Below are 17,065 nucleotides of genomic sequence, written 5' to 3'. Positions count from 1 at the left end.
TTTGGCTCGCCGATCATTCATGAGTCGGCTGTGTGTGTGTATGTTTGTGTGCATCAACTCCCGATTTGTCTTCGTGTGTGCTTAGTTCAAAAATTGCTCTGAGCACTATGGGACTTAACAGCTGAGGTTATCAGTCCCCTAGAACTTAGAACTACTTAAACCTAACTAACCTAAGGATATCACACACATCCATGCCCGAGGCAGGATTCGAACCTGCGACCGTAGCGGTCGCGCGGTTCCAGACTGAAGCGCCTAGAACCGCTCGGGCAATCCGGCCGGCTGTGCTTAGTTACTGTCTGGTATCGCTCAGGTCTTCGTGCAGTGTTTGTCAGGCTGTGTGGGTTATTTACACTGACGACGATTTTAGATTTTTCAGCATTCTGAGTGAAGTCGGTCGGCTGCTGCGAACCAGGGATGTTATCTCCGCGCGGAGCAGTCGGCTGGGTCCGCTGGCGGTCCTTCGCAGTGTCGGATCGTGTGTGGAGCTGTCCGATCGCTACGAGCTTCGTGGTTCACCCAACCAGGACGTTAAAGTTGTGTAGTGGTTTCAAGTACCTAAGCCATGTCCATTCATGTTGTCTGGTTCGTTTCGGTGGTTTCTCTGTTGGGGAGGTTTTCCTGTGAGCAAAAGAGAATGTTTTTATTCCTGAAATTTATCCAGTATGAGGTGGAATTAACTATATTGGTTGACTACAATTCAAGTGCACACAGCGAAATTTTCTGCCTTGTGGTCGTTAGTGTTCCGGTTACCTGCGCTGGCCACTAACATAATTTCAGGCAGTGTCCTATCCTCATCTGTTGTCGCTGTCCAACACAGTGTGTAGTTTTGACAGCGTAATACATATACATATTTCATTGTGGATAATCACGCCCGTAACATTTTGTTTGAATTCTCATGTACCGATTGGTAGCAAACAATTCGTTTGTCGGTCGATTCGTGGCTGTCCACTGGTTGGGTTGCGACAGATCAAGTGTAGTTGGGCTCATCACCTGTCTCACCTAAGTGAACGTGGGCAGACTGATCCCCTGGAGGCTTGTGAGGGCTGTTGTCTTTACTGTCTTTCTCACCAGTGTTTAATTCTCTGTTTATAATCTATCATAGCCAATGATAAAAGAAAAATTCTTGGTTTTACTGCGTTTTATGTAAGTTTGAATTCCGGCAAGTGGATATTTGCTGAAAGGCTATTGTCGTTGTTTCCTTTTCTTTTAGTCCAGTTTCAGCTGCTTAAAACTTAAGGCTTATGGTTATATTTTTTTAAATTTTGGAAAATTAATTGTTGGCCTTCAGCCTTGGAACCTTATTCTTAAAATTACCTTTCAAGCTTAAGCATTGCGGCCTTCTTCCTTCGAAAGTTTATGATAATTTATTTTAAAATATTGAAAATTTTATTGTGGGCCTTCAGCCGTTTGTATTGCATCTTGTTTATGTTTGTCTACCCATTCTTGCCTTGAGGTTTGCAGTCTAGCTGTCCCATACATATATTTTATTTGCAATTTTAACCGCATTTTTATCTTGTTCCTTTTTAAGATTTCTTGTTTGGAGACCTTCAGGCGTGAAAGAACTGGATTTTGAAACTCGTAGTTGTGAAGGTTTAAAGGTGTTATTAAATTAGAATAAAATACCAATGTTAAGGTGAAACTGACTCCGACCTTATTTGGCCCTTTCCACAATCCTAATCACCTCTTCTGCCCAGAAGGTTTAGCGGGCGTTTCACACTTGAGAAAGAATACTAGCTTAATTATTTACGAATAATAATTTATTTGTAATTATTGTGAATTTACTGGGTGTAATCGAACATTTAACACATTTCTTTTATATAATTATTGTTGTAACACTTTCGTTTTTTGCCTGCAGCATGTGAGAATGATGTATTTTGGTGGGGATGGCCTTCAGGTAGTGAAACAGCAGACAGTAGCGGAGCACTACAGGAGTCAAGTGGAGAATGGGACTTTTCGAGTGAAGAGTTCAAGGGAGCGATTTCAGACTTTATGTGGAGGTCTTGAAGAAGGCTGACCTGCCTGCAGTAACTTGTATGATTCGACTGTGGAGGCGTTTGATTGTGGGCAGAGAACAGCCGCTATCATACTTCTGAAGGAACTTTGTAACTGGAGAGGTCTGAATGTGCTCTGGAGTACGACTCTTTTTCCGCTTGTAATACAGAACTGTGCATAGAGTATGAGTTTCTGGCCTTTGTATGTGTTATTTGTGAATCATAATGTTGAGATCTGAACCACTTTCAGCTGGTGAATATTTTGTGTACTGAGATCACGAAAGGGACTCAGTTTCGAATCTCTTTGGTGACTATTTAGCTTGGGGATTTTTCTGCCATTCTTGTAACGCTCTCTACGTAACTTCACCATATTTTACTAGGGTATTTTCTGTCTGTATTTTAACTGAATGTCGTAGGACCACTTTCCATATATTTGAGATTCCCTACATTATTCAACATAATTCTCTGTTGTCTAAATCAATTACAGACGTTAGAACAGAACCCTTATTATTAGGTTAATTATTTATCTTTCATTTTATATTAATGTGTAACTTATTAATCATTATAATAAACTTGATATTTTAAAATTCCAACGCAGAAATAGTTAGTGGCCTTTCAAAAATTGTTTGAAGGAAATGTTTGTTGGCTTTTATTATTGTAATAAGTAGATGTTGTCTTAAATGAGTCACACCCACTTCATCCCAACCCTTCCACTCACTCAGACTGTAACACATTGGAAGCAGTTAGCGTGGTGTGGCTTTAGTGGTGAGAATTTGATATTATTATAATTTCTTTGACTTACACAAGTGTGTTCAGTTTAGCAGCTATTACTTGTTGTGGTTCTGTTTCAGCATGGCTGCCACGTAGGTGTTAGGGGTGGCGAAACTGCGAAAGGCAGAATTAGTTTATGAATTAAAGATTCGTGGGACCCATACATCTGGCAGAGTGGCCGAGTTAGCGTAGAGCCTGCAAGAGGTTGTCGGCCGTTCAGTAGCCCCGCTGGACTAGAAGGAAGGACAGGTGAGTGATGCCGTTTCCAGAATTAAACTTGCGTTAGCGAAATTAGAATCAATAGTTTCCTTTTCTGTGGTTAGCGAAACATCTCGCTCGCAAGTGAACAGAATTAGAGCTCATGTTATGCGTTATGTTGGGAGAGCGCAGGATCTGTGTAGCGTCAAACCCTTCGATTCGGTGTGGAAGCCACCGTATGACCAAATGAATGAATTGGCAGTTCAGACCCAGGATGTGTTACTCCGTGTGCTGGAGGTTGCGAGAGCGGAGCTGTGTAAACCAACGGGAGAGCAAAACACTCACTTCTGTAGTGATCTCTGACTTGTTTGTTAAGTCACCCAGTCTGTTCGAGCAATTCTTGCGGAGAGCTGGGGAATTGTCATTAAATTCAAGCGAAGAGATACTGAGGCCATTAAAGCTCATCTTCGAAATACTAGAGAGAGTATAATGTTTTGGATCAAGCATGGAACATAGTTGCAAGTAACTGAGTCCTATAGTGAGTGGGTGATTGTAGCAGGCATTGACAGACAGAACGCGCCTTAGACTGTCGTTCTTTGCATAGCATAAGTTAATTTGTCGCTATTGTTTGAGAACCAGTGCCCTACATGACCTTGTCGGCAAAGATTATTTCGCGGTGCAGCATTCTCATGAATCATTATAGAGCTACGTCAACAGTTTAAAAGACAGTGCTGGAAGCTTGTGTTTCAATAATAACGAAGGAGAAATATTTGAAAATATTTTGCAAGGAATGTGACCCAGTGATCGCTCTATTGTTTTGCGGACGGCCACAGAATTTTTCACCAATTAGAAGAGTTGAACTGTGTGAAAGCTGTAGCGTACGCTCACAAGGGGCGGCAATTGAGATTTACCCATGGGTTAGTTGGTTTAAGTGCAAGAAGTGGATATATTGCGAAGAACTGCATAAGGCAGTCAAGCCTTAAAGACTGTTGACAGTGTCTTAGGTGGGGATCGCGAAGGAGGGCCTTTTGTAGAATTATGGTGACCCCTGTGTCGAGCTCGTCTATAAACGAGGAAACTATTAGTGCACTTCTCGTTACTGGTACCTCTGTCTCCCTGATTAAGGGTGACAGGGTGTTAACTCATCGAGAGCATTGCATGTTACGTGAATTGTCTCGTAGAATTGAGTCCTGTCAGCTATCAAATTCCAAACAATAATGGGGTCAATTAAGATTAAGATTCGCACTGGTAATTTTACATGGAAATTCACAGACAAGGTGGCCCGTAATCTATGTCGGCTATACTGGGTACAAAATTTGTCTGTAAGGTTAGGTTAGTTCCACAGTGGACAAAGAGGTTTTATTTTGACTCTGCCCGCCGGAAAGTTTAAATTTTTCTAAGCTTATACTGAATGGCAGTGTAGACCGCCGGAAGCGTATTCCGGGTGATCAAAAAGTCAGTATAAATTTGAAAACTGAAAAAATCACGGAATAATGTAGATAGAGAGGTACAAATTGACACACATGCTTGGAATGACATGGGGTTTTATTAGAACCAAAAAAATACAAAAGTTCAAAAAATGTCCGACAGATGGCGCTTTATCTTATCAGAATAGCAATAATTAGCATAACAAAGACAAAGCAAAGATGATGCTCTTCACAGGAAACGCTCAATATGTCCACCATCATTCCTCGACAATAGCTGTAGTCCAGGAATAATGTTGTTAATAGCACTGCAAAGCATGTCCGGAGTTATGGTGAGGCATTGGCATCGGATGTTGTCTTTCAGCATCCCTAGAGGTGTCGGTCGATCACGATACATTTGCGACTTCAGGTAACCCCAAAGCCAATAATCGCACGGACTGAGGTCTGGGGATCTGGGAGGCCAAGCATGACGAACGTGGCGGCTGAGCACACGATCATCACCAAACGACGCGTGCAAGAGATCTGTCGGCCATTTTGTGAACATTGTTTTTTTTTTTTTCTAATAAACTCCCATGTCATTCCAAGCATGTGTGTCAATTTTTACCTCTCTATCTATATTTTTTGGTGGTTTATTAAGTTTCCAAATTTATACTGACTTTTTGATCACCCGGTAGTTAACTCAGTAGACATTAATTTCACCATCTATGATCTCACGCATTTACCGTCTGAACAGAGGGGGCAGATTGTCAAGTTATGTCAAGAATTTAGTGATGTACTCACTGACAGCTTAGGCGAGGTTAAAGAAACTGAGCATTAAATTGAGTAAACGAATAACGTTCCTGTAAGGCGTCCACTATACAAGTTGTCACCACCTCGAAAGAAAGCGTTGGGGCTCATTATTGATGAAATGCTGAGGGAGAGATATGTTAGGCCATCCAAATCACCGTACTCCTCTCCATATTTTTGGTGTCCCCCACAGGAGGAGTGCCCCCTGTTGTTGATCACCGGGTCCTTAACAAAATAGCAGTTCTTCAACCCATACACCTTCTTGATTTGCATTCATGCTTTCCATGTTCCAAAGGGCACAGGTTTTTACGACATTCGATCTACGCCAAGCCTATTACCACTCTTGCTGGAGGTCCAAACCCATCACGGCCTTTGCTACTGACTAGGCACTTTATGAGTATAATAGAGTTCCTCTTGGACTGTCAATAGGGATAGCAGTGATATCCGGTATCGTGGATAGGGTGTTCTCTTATCTTAAATTTGAGTGTATGTATCATTATCTTAATGATTTAGTCATTTTAGTGAAAATTTCCTAGAGCATGTCGGCCACGTTAGGGATGTGCTCCAAGATTGCGAAGGGCATGTTTAACCGTTAAACCATCGAAAGTGAACTCTGCTCAGCGTGAAATTCACTTTTTAGGTCACATTGTTTCATCGATCAGAACCGCACAGAGGTGATTCATTAGTGTCCCACTGCTAAGAAAGTTAAATCAGTGGCTCGTTTTACGGGACTCGTACATGTATTCCAAAAGTTTGTGCTTAATTTCGCCCAGTTAACAGTGCCACTTAATGATCTTCGGAAAAAAGAAAAAAAAAAGCGAGAGGGATCCGTCACAGCAAACGTCTTTTGAGGCCTTAAAGAAGGTTTTGGCCACTGCCCCTGCGATGGCTGTTGCTGATTTCGGTAACGAGTTTGGCCAGACAGACGCCTCCACTTTAGGTACTGCGGCGGTCCTTTTGCAGGAAGGAGAGTCAGGAAGACAGCCTATCGCTTACGTTTCGCATTGCCTTTCGCCATTGGAAGGCAAGTATTCAGAATACCTGCTGGAGACCTTGACAGTCTTGTCCACTTTTGAAAATTTTAAGTTATATTTGGAACACCAACTTTTTTAGTCAGAGATCGAAAATCAAGCTCTCATTTGAGTGTTGGCGGGATCAAAGAAGGTGGGGTTAATTGCTAGACGGGCCGTACATGTTTCAGATTTTCAGTTTAAGGTCATATAGATCCGTGGCCAATAAAATGTGGCTGATGGCCTGAGCCAAATGTTTGATGAGGCTCGGAGGAACAACTGGATTATGAACCTCCATGGGTGACTACTCCGGCGTTGTTAACCAATCAAAGTAGTGCCATTCTTAGTGGGTTTTCACATTTCTTTGACGATATTGCCGTCAAAAGCATTGAAACTCTGTGTTAAGTAGTATTAAGGAAAGGATAAAGAAAGGAGAGAGAGTCGGTCCTCTTTGCTTAAAGGAAAACGTAATGTGTTTCAATGGGCATGGGAAATGAGGCGAGAAAGTTGTGCTGCCGGGAGACCTGGTTCTCCTCATGTTCAAGTATTATCACGAAGCCGTGGTTGGAGGCCATTTGGAAGGGCTCAAAATGCGCATAAAAATTGGAGAAATTTTTTTGTGGAATGGCATAGATAAACAGATCAAGATGGTACTAGGTTGTAAAATTTGCGGGATCAGTAGATCCGCATTGAATACACGACAAGGATTTTTATCTTCCTATCGTTGCAGCTGAATCTATGCAGAAATTATAAGTTGACTATGTGGAACCGCTCCCACTACCAAGAGAGGGTAACCGGTGTGTCTACGTTTATGTAGATGCGTTCACTCTTCTGCTAGTTACTTCCTTCTCGTAACATTACCACCCAAACATATGTAAGGTGTCTGCAAGGAATATTCAGTACCTTTGGACCTTGCGTATGTTGCTTCCAATAATAACACATCCTTTAAATCGGGTGCATTCCGTAATTTCCGGTTTGAAGTGGGGCTGGCTCATAGTATTCCCACGCCCTGTTACCCGAACCCTGCGATTGAGGAACGGGTCAACCGTAATTTAAGGGTAGCCTTGATCGCTTTCGATCATAGCGATCATATTCGGTGGAATAGTTGCTTATTTTGTTTAGGGTTCGCTTTCAGTGCGGTCATGCACGAAGCTCACAAGGCTACATAAGCTAGCCTAAACTTTGCGTTTAAATCTAACTTACCACTCGCGAAATTGTGGTCACTTACTGACTTACAATCGGAAAAGGTAGACGCTGCTCAGATCTGCGCTAATTGAGGACGCGCCAGTAATAACTTGAAGGTAGCCCAACAAAAAAATTTAAAAAACGTTATACAGCTGGAAGACAGCCGATCTCGCTGAGACAGGGGATAAAGTTCGGGTGAAAAGTTTTGGCGCCGAAAATCACGGGGCACATTAAAATTAGGGGAAACTTTTGCTCAGGTTTGTGGGACCTGCCCGTCATCCGGGTCACTTGTTGGTGAGGAAACTTCAAAACGGTAGGTCTTTTAGGACACATATATCTCAAGTTAAACTTATGTAGAAGGGGATGCACCCAAATAAAAATGTGCAGTTAAATTAATGGACCTTGCCTTATGAACTGTGTGGTGTTCTTTGCTGTCGGTGTCGTAGCTGATGATGTGTCCATATGTTCAGGTCACAATTCTCTTTCTAGAGTTGAACTGTTGCTATCTAAAGAGTGAGGTATGGAACTGTGATCTTACTACCTTTTACTGTAAGCAAAGTGGCGATTCGTGACTAATGCGCAAGTGCGAATTTTCATCCAGAACCCACTCCCCTTGGGCTGGAATTTGGCGGGGGAGGATGTGCCAGCTGTAGTCGTCACAAGTTGCAGCGACTTGAATTCGCGCTCCCGTCTCTTCTGGACTCGCCGTAGTGCGGCACCGCGAGCTGCGCCGAGCTCGTCGTCGTCTAGTTACAGCCGCGGCTTAGAGGGCACGTCGCAGGAGCTGCTGTCTGGATGGTGTCGGCAACCTGGAAGGGTCAACTTTGCCTCGCTCTCCCTGCAGCACTCCATTCGCCACGCCGACGCAGCTGGTCGACTCGGTCGGTGTTGGTAGCGCTCACCATCACACTTGTCACTGATGTAACACTTGGTGCCTACGACCAAGAAAGCTTTTTGCTGAGTTTAAATTCGTTGGGCGCCACTAAAGACGTGGCTGACATGCCTGTGCGGTCGCCGTGCTGGTTACGGCACGTAAAGACAGGCTGATGTTACCGTGAAGCACATAATGTTGCCTGGGTTGTAGATGCCAGAAGTTACTGTAAGAAAACAAATTTTGGTAACTATGAATTGTGTTGAGTTGTTTACTCATTTAGTAAATTAGACAGTAGTGTTGCCTGTTGCCTTGCAGAATCGTTATCCATGCACGTTCTTCATAAACTGAGTATTTGGCTATGTACTGTGCAGTTAAACTTTTTCTATTGTGGAAGGGGGGGCAGTTTCAAAATCATATATGTTGTGTGCTGGCCTTCAACATAAGTCATAAATTTATGCAGGGGTTCTTTTGGTTGGAAGTAACTGTTTGAAATTCTTCTTTGTTATAATCGGGTGAGAAATTATTTGTAATTGAAGCATCCTGAAACTCTACCTTATTTTTGATATTATTGTGTGAGAAATTGTCTATACTTTCTTCCAATTCATTATTACTGTCATTATTATTCTTATTGCTTGGGGAATCATCACAATAAACTTGAGATTTTAAAATTATAACACAGAAATTGTTAATGCGAATTTTTTAAATATTTTTAAATGTTTTTGAATTTAATATTGTAATAAATGGATGTTGTCTTAAATGAATGTTACAGCTAATTCATCCTACCCCTTCCACTCACTGTAACATTTCTCCGTTCTCATTCCTACAACCAAGCCCATATTCTCCCGTAAATTTTTCATCTACGCCTTCCCCTACAACGGCATTCCAGTCCCCCATTACTGTTAGAAATTCATCTCCTTTTGCATACTTTCCGTACAATCAAATACGTTCTTTATCTCTTTATCTTCTGTTTGCAACGTCGGAATATATACTGAACTATTGTTGTCGATGTTGGCTTTTTGTCGACTGCGATGAGAATTGCTCTGTCACTGAAGTGTTCACGCTAACTCACTACCTGCCCTACGTTCCTATTCGTAACGACTCTTACTCCCGTTATACCATTTTCAGCTGCTGTTGTCATTCTATTCTCGTTTGATCAGATATCCGTCTTCTCTCCATGTTATTACTTATTATTTAACTTTTTGTTTTCCCCGAAGTCAAGAGTGATCTTTCATTCTCTTATATTTCTTTTCCATTGATATGTCCTCTCGAAAATTACCATTCATCCTGTGCCAAATTGACAAAATCGGAAATAAATGATTACGCAAATTACGTTGTAATATGTACCATATATAATTGTAAGTGTGTTTTGCAAATAACTCATGAACTGTTGAAGACACTCAAATCACTTTTCTTATTTCCTCGAAAACATTGTGTACCCGAACTTCTCAATAATTTTATGACGCATGTACAATGTATGAATTTGATTGTTTCGAGTTGCTTACAGAACCTACCTTTGTATACTGAAACAGTCACGTCATGAAGCACTGAGTAACAAAATGTTTAACAACCGGCACTGCGCTATTGGTGGCCACACCATTACGCGGGTAATCCGTCGTAAGCGATAAGCGACAGAGACAGCGATAGACCTTGCACCGAGTGTGTCTGGATCGATCGCAGGATAACAGTAAATCCGCTATAAGGTCTGTGGAGTCGCAGGATGCAGTAAAACTTAACGAGCCAGCCCATGCCGATCTTTTACAGTCCTGTTGGAAAGGCGTAAAGACAGCTACATTTACGAAGCAGTAGAAATTGAGTCAATTTTGCTCCGTTACTGCTGTGACATTCCTTTCTGTAAGTACCTGCGGCGCGATTAATGTTTTGATGACAAATAAATTCCTCTCTAAACATGAAATAATTAATTAATGCTTGCATATACCCTTAACTGGATGTTAAGGACGTCGGAGATGGCGATAAATTGCAGTTTAGTGGCGCAGAATCAGTCAGCACTGTCTAAGACATGTAAATTAGTAAGCCCTGACAGCGAAGATAATTGTTTAACAAAAAATAGTGCAACCAAAATCACAGTACAAATGCTTAGCAGCGACGGGAGATGCTCTCTGTGAACTGGTTCACGTGCTTGACACGCAGTCTATCGTATTCCTGTGACAGAGTAGTTATCAACAGCCCGTAATGTAAATTACATCCCCACAGCTTATCCTGAGGATGTCTCGCGGCAGGTCCCAGTCAGTTCTTGGGCACATATCAGAAAGCGTCACGTCTCTTGTTACCCGAACCGTCATTACTTGTTGCGCGCGAGACAGTGAAACCGTAAATTACCCGCCTCAAAACTGTTATTTATCGGAAATGGTTCAAATGGCTCTGAGCACTACGAGACTTAACACGTGAGGTCATCAGTCGTCTAGAACTGAGAACTACTTAAACCTAAGTAACCTAAGGACATCACACACATCCATGCCCGAGGCAGGATTCGAACCTGTGACCGTAGGAGTCGCACGGTTGCGGACTGAAGCGCCTAGAGCCGCCTGGCCACCGCGGCCGGCTATTTATCGAAGGGATAGGATGATTCCTGACAGCGTAATCTACGATAGAGTCAACCTTTCTTGTTTGCTGCTTCTCTGACACTGCACACCTTCAGGTTTCGCGCCAGTCGGCGATAAGATATTAAAAATTTCACGTGCATGAAGTTCTTGACGGAGCGGGTTGGAAATTCGTCATCTGTGTCTGCTCACTGTCTCTCGTCGTACTATTCACTACAAAAGTTCCACCTACCTCAGTACGGCGTCAGATCACCATCCCGTTTCTCTGCATACGTAGATACTGTTCAGACGGCGTTAAAAGCAGCGTTGAATAAAAACACCGTCAATACTTACGTTTGCAAAGTCCGCGTAAACGCTGGCGGCAAGATATCCTGTAATATCTTATAAAACAATTTTCGGGTGGAGGGCGATTGCTTCATCTCTTTAGAAAAATGACAAAATTCTGCAACGAGTTCTTTTATTTCTTTAGGTTCAAAACTAAACACTTGCCATCAGCCAGTTTAATTAACGAATAACGTCACAGTCCTCAGCTCACAGTTCATGCAACCCAGTACACACGCTAGGCAGCCAGAAATGTACTTAAGCCCAACCTGAATTGTTACGCGATCTACAATCAATACTTTGCTGCAATATATGAGTTTCACTTTCGGTCTATTTCAGTGGATTTCTATTAACAGAAATTGCTCGCCAACTATTCCATAACGGGTATGAAACATGCCACGCGGAATTCTACAAAGGCCGAAAGTTCACACGCGTTTATCTTTCCAACAGATCACTTCACAAAGCTCAGATTTTCACACTCTGTCCATAAATGCAACTGATTTCATGCCAATACAATCCTGACTCGAGAAACCATAATGTAGACGGACACGTTCAACACGACCTGCACGTCCGATAGCTGGCCAGTGATTGCTAGCCAGTGACTAACTCACTGCCATTCCTTCCTGGGCCTATAACTACTTGCAATGGGCGGGAAATGCTTAACGCTCATTGTTTATTCAAAATGATCAGCCAATCAAATCAATCCTCCGAGTTCTTTCTCGCGCAAAAACTGTCTTACGCCAATCAACATTCACAGATACATTTACGTCACTTCATCACGCAAATATTAATAAAATGTTTAACAAAACCAAACGAAAAGAAAAATAATCTTGAAATAACTTTAGAAAACCATTACTCGGTAAATGTCTATTCTGGCTACCTTCTTACAAAAGCTAGTATCTTTACATATACATCATTAGCAAGGTGGGAAATTACATTTTTCATTGCAACTTGCTTGCTTAACACTTTCCCGTGATACAGTTACGTAATGTTTAACATAAGATAATATTGAATTTTTTCGTATGTCCCATATACTAACTCTCACTCATTCTTATGTACTCACACAACACATTAAATAAATACTGATCTTTTCTGAATTTTATATTACAAAAATAAAAAATAGTTAACATTTTTAATTATGAAAATTCAAACAAATTGACCTAACATTTTGTCAACTTCAGTAATGATTCCAAATGATACTAAAAGACAAACTTTTATGAATCCTAACTGACTTTAAACTTACAGTTGTCAGTTTGGGGTGTTTTAGGTAATTTTCTTTAACTCTGAAAGTATGCCTACTAGAAAGCTAAGATTTTTACACAGTCTTCTTTTTAATAACAAAGGGCAGTATATTGACTTTTAACTAAATTGAATAATATTTAATATACTTTATTTAGATTCTTTGGGGCTCGAATATTCTGTCGCTCGAATTGACACAAGTACCGCTTCTCACAGCTAGGCTAGCGACAGATCCGAATGAGTCACGCTAAGATACAAGCGGCTGTTTCTATCACCGCCAACGGCTCCAAAGCCACGAGCCATACTGCAAAGTAGTGCAATAAATGCTATTGCGTATTGACTCGCGATGTTACAACGGTAGCCCACACAAGGGGTTCCACTGCATATTCCATAGCATGATTCCAAAATTTACATATCTGACTGAACTACCAGTGGCGATCTTATTTCGTCTTTTTATTTTTTCTTCAAACACAGCATGAGGCCGTAGTTGATTGAAGCAGCCGAGGTACTCGAAGCACGCCAACATATTACCTCGCCCAAACTAGAGGCTCACCACTTTCGTGCACCGTTTTTCTCCACGTAAATGGAAGCTTGAAACAGTCATCTCGTGAATCAGACTCACACAACTGTTTCGCAAAGCAAGTTTAGCATGTCTCTCGCTAATAATATTGAATCACCAGAAACGTATCAAATAAAGAAATTTTACTTATTGTTGGTATTATTATATTAAGAATAATACAGTATTAAATTTGTAGGTGATTTGGCGGTATACATGGTAAAAAAAATTAACACACAGGTTTGCTTCCTATGACAGCAACAACGGCTCCGATTAGTCGTCAAGTCGAAAGGAGTTTGGTTGGCAAATATAAACGGGTCAGTCATATTAATGTGACCACCGCTGTGTTCGACGTCTACGTGCAGTCACCCCTGACAGACAGCAGCTGGCAGCACTTGCAGTGGATGGTATAGAAAGAGCGCCGGGGAAGTGCGGAAAACTGTGCAGTCGTTGCCATCATGGGAAAACGTAGTGATTTACCTGACGTCCAAAAGGATGTGATCATTGGTTTCGGGCCAAAGGTGGAAGCATTTTCGAAACGGCTAAGTTTGTAAACCGTACTCTTGTTTACGATTATTACTCATGGCAAAACGGTGCTATCGAAAACCGGCGCCGAGGCAACTCCGATGCACCACAAGCCATAGATGTCAGGGGTGAACGACGGGTGCGGAGATGTGTACGTTGGTCTGCCATATCTGACTGGCACCTTATCGAGACTTTGAGATGGGGGTGTAGAAGTGAATTAAAAAATCTGTTTGGTATAATTAATTTTCATTTAAAAGACAATCACATGGAGCTTACTGAAGCAGAAGTAGTTGGTACACCATATTTTTCTGTAGATTTTACCTTTTCCAGCAAGTCTTTTTCACTTTTGCGTATTTATAAATCTTCATGCAAGTTAACTCGTAGCTATACTGGCGCTATAAGATTGATTCCAGAGTCCCTGGAAACAGTCAGTTTCTTTCATCAGTCCACAGGAGTGGCATAAGCGAGAATATTCTTTGTACAGTGGCATTGCCTGCGGGAATTATAGCAGTTGGCATTTGCGTTCAGGATTTTCGGAATCCTTAATAAAGTAAATCCGCCTTCCTTCCGCGAAGTGTTTAGAGTTATATTCTTCCGAGTCACGCTTAGTTTCTAGAAATGTCTTGACAATGATACGCAACACGCAGCGCCATCTGTGAGATGACATTGTCAACATAAACTTGTTGGCATAAATAAAACGAATTGTGGCTGAATTTGCATATTACGCTAACAGATGGCGTTACTTCAATACTTGAGATAAGATCGTATCAACATCTTTCAAAATCGGACAAAATTGTGTCTTGTCGGGAGGTCGGGACAAGAATGTCCATAATATTACCAAATATGCAGCAACGAGTCGCAAAATCATGTTTTATTTATTCACTTTTGCAAATCGATTTCAACTGATTAACAGCCATCAGTTGAAATCGATTTGCAAATAATTTTCGTTATCCATGGCACAGAGGGCAGTTGGTGTGTAAGGAGTGGATCGTCTGAAGTCAAACGCTCTAAAACAGTCGGAAGAGGAGTCCAGACTGGAGAAAGAAGGGAGCGTTATTGCCTCAGAGTGATCTCGTCGTTCTGACACGCACAATGGATCTACACAAGTATGCATCTATCCTTTGGGACGACGTCCACCTCTACATCCAGTTTGCCTCCCCTCGGCGTGATGGGATCCACTACCAGGGTAATGCAAAGTGTCAGACAGCTCGCAGTGTACGTGCGTGGTTCGAAGAGCACCGGAATCAGTTTACCGTTCACCTCTGGTCACCAAACTCCTCCGATTTAAACTCAGTCGAGAATCAGTGGAACGATCTCAGTCGCGATGTTCGCGAAACGGATTCTCAACCGAGAAACTAAAGCAGGTGGTCATGGCATGGCTCCATATCCCATAGCTGTCCGCGCTGCAAAAGGGCGTTATTCAGGCTTTTGGCAGGTGGTTACATCAACGTGGCTGGACCGTGTAATAGCCCAACAGATTCGATAGATATGTTTTATCTTTGACAGACGACAGTTCCATAGTTGAGTTTTATTTATGACAAGGATTATTTCTATCGATCTTTCCACGCATCTCTTTTCGAGTTACTGTTACTCTCCGACGTCTGACCAGCCATTCAGCAAAACTCAGTGAGACCAGGAAAAGCGCTGAAGATATCGAACTGTGCTTTATGCCTCAGAATTGTGGACTCGTAAGAAAAAGTGGGTGAAAATATAAAAATAGAAAAATAAATGAATACAAAACTAGATAAGACTCCAACTGAAGAAGTGCTTTGAAAAGGTAGGAAAGAAAGATTACTATTCAATGTGACTAGCAAGAAGGCAGGTAACTGGATTACATCTTAAGAAGTAAATAGACGATCTACATTGTCCTTAAAGAGACAATAAGATATTACGTACTGGGAGAAGAATAATCATGTTACTTGAGGATCTGTTAGGACAGAAACAGTTACATACTCCGAAGAACGCTGCGTCACGGAAAATTGGGAGAAATGGAGATGAAAATTATCTGAGGGTAGGACATTTAACAATAATGACAAGGATTTTGGTGCGTAATTATACACTTCTACCGACTTCATTCACCGTTACACAATGGTACACGCCCAGATGATAGCGAAAGGGGGGGGGGGCGTATTCGGGGGCCGGCCGCTGTGGCCGATCGGTTCTAGGCGCTTCAGTCTGGAACCGTGCGACCGATACGGTCGTAGGTTCGAATCCTGCCTCGGGCATGGATGTGTGTGATGTCCTTAGGTTAGTTAGGTTTAAGTAGTTCTAAGTTCTAGGGGACTGATGCTCAGAGCCATTTTTTTGTATTCGGGGTTTGGACTATAGCTAGCTGATGCGGCATTTCGCTATACCAACATCTCCCTCGATACGTATCCTGTTCTCCGGACGGTGTCCAGGTTTTAGGAAGCTTCATTGGCACTGAAGTATACTATAGTCCTAGTTTTCCTCAATAACTGGCCTCAATGCAATGTGCGTATAGCCCAGGCTAGCCGAGCAGGTCATCAGCATGGCAGGACTATGCATCGACGCCCAGAGTGTGTCGGTTTATAGTGGAGGCCACCGAGACCCATTTGACGCAGGTATCATTGTCACGGATGAGTTTCGAGCCATCGATTGTTGACTGACCATCAGGGTGCTTCCATCGAACCTCCCGCCGACGATCATGCAGCTGCGTCATGGCCTGTGATGCGAACTATGGTCCATACCCACACCGTTGGGATCCGACACTGAAGGAGGTGGCATCCTAGTCGTAAGTCCAGCCTTTGTCACCCAGATGTCACCACTGTCTTCATCTAGTTTGGCCATGCTTCGGCCACCTGAGCCAGGAAGCTTTCATAGTTTCCAGCCGGCCGCTGGAATGTGCTGGGAGCCAGTACTGTTCAGCATCAGGTTGCCACTTCAAGAGGTGCTTAGAGAGACACGTCCGCACCAGGCCGCCTAGGTCAAGCGTTCAACGGCCGTCGCCTGTTGTCTGCTTTGTGCAGATGTGCTGCACTACATCTGTTTATGGTTAACTTGGATTCCTGCGTCGTGTAAGTCTCCAGCTGCCTCTAGAAGATAGTCACTCATCCACTACTTTCTGCATGACACCATTACCCGTCAAATACAGTCCGATCATAGTGCACGAACCCAAATTCCACCATAAAAGTATCGAACATTCTTGAGGTGAATATAAGCTGAGTATGCTAGTATATGGAGCCTGTGGTCTCGGATCGTTGCAGTGAAATTGAAGATCACTTGATTTTTTTTGGTCCCTATTTATCCGTGTAGCTGTACTGCACTGACGGCTAATATTTCCTAAACAGCAATAATTTCGACGGTTTGGGCTGTGTGTCCGGTTTGGAAGCAAACTCACACTGCTTGCTGTTGAGAACAGAAACATCCACTTTATTCTTCGCCTTAAATATTGCTTAAAGAACTACTCGGTCCTGCCTCGCATTTGTCAGCAGTCACCGACTACAGTGGATGAAGGGCACAACGACACTGTTCCCAAATCACTTGAAATCACCTAAGTGGCATCATCTGAGGATTGCTGCATTATTTCATGTTTTGTGTTGCACGTTTTGGTGATTCGTATTGCAGGTTTTTTCATTGTTGTGACAAACTTTCCATAGAGACAATGGT

The sequence above is a fragment of the Schistocerca nitens genome, chromosome 7, assembly GCF_023898315.1.
Source record: "Schistocerca nitens isolate TAMUIC-IGC-003100 chromosome 7, iqSchNite1.1, whole genome shotgun sequence".
Taxonomy (NCBI): Eukaryota; Metazoa; Arthropoda; class Insecta; order Orthoptera; family Acrididae; genus Schistocerca; species Schistocerca nitens.
This window is presented reverse-complemented; position numbering follows the sequence as displayed.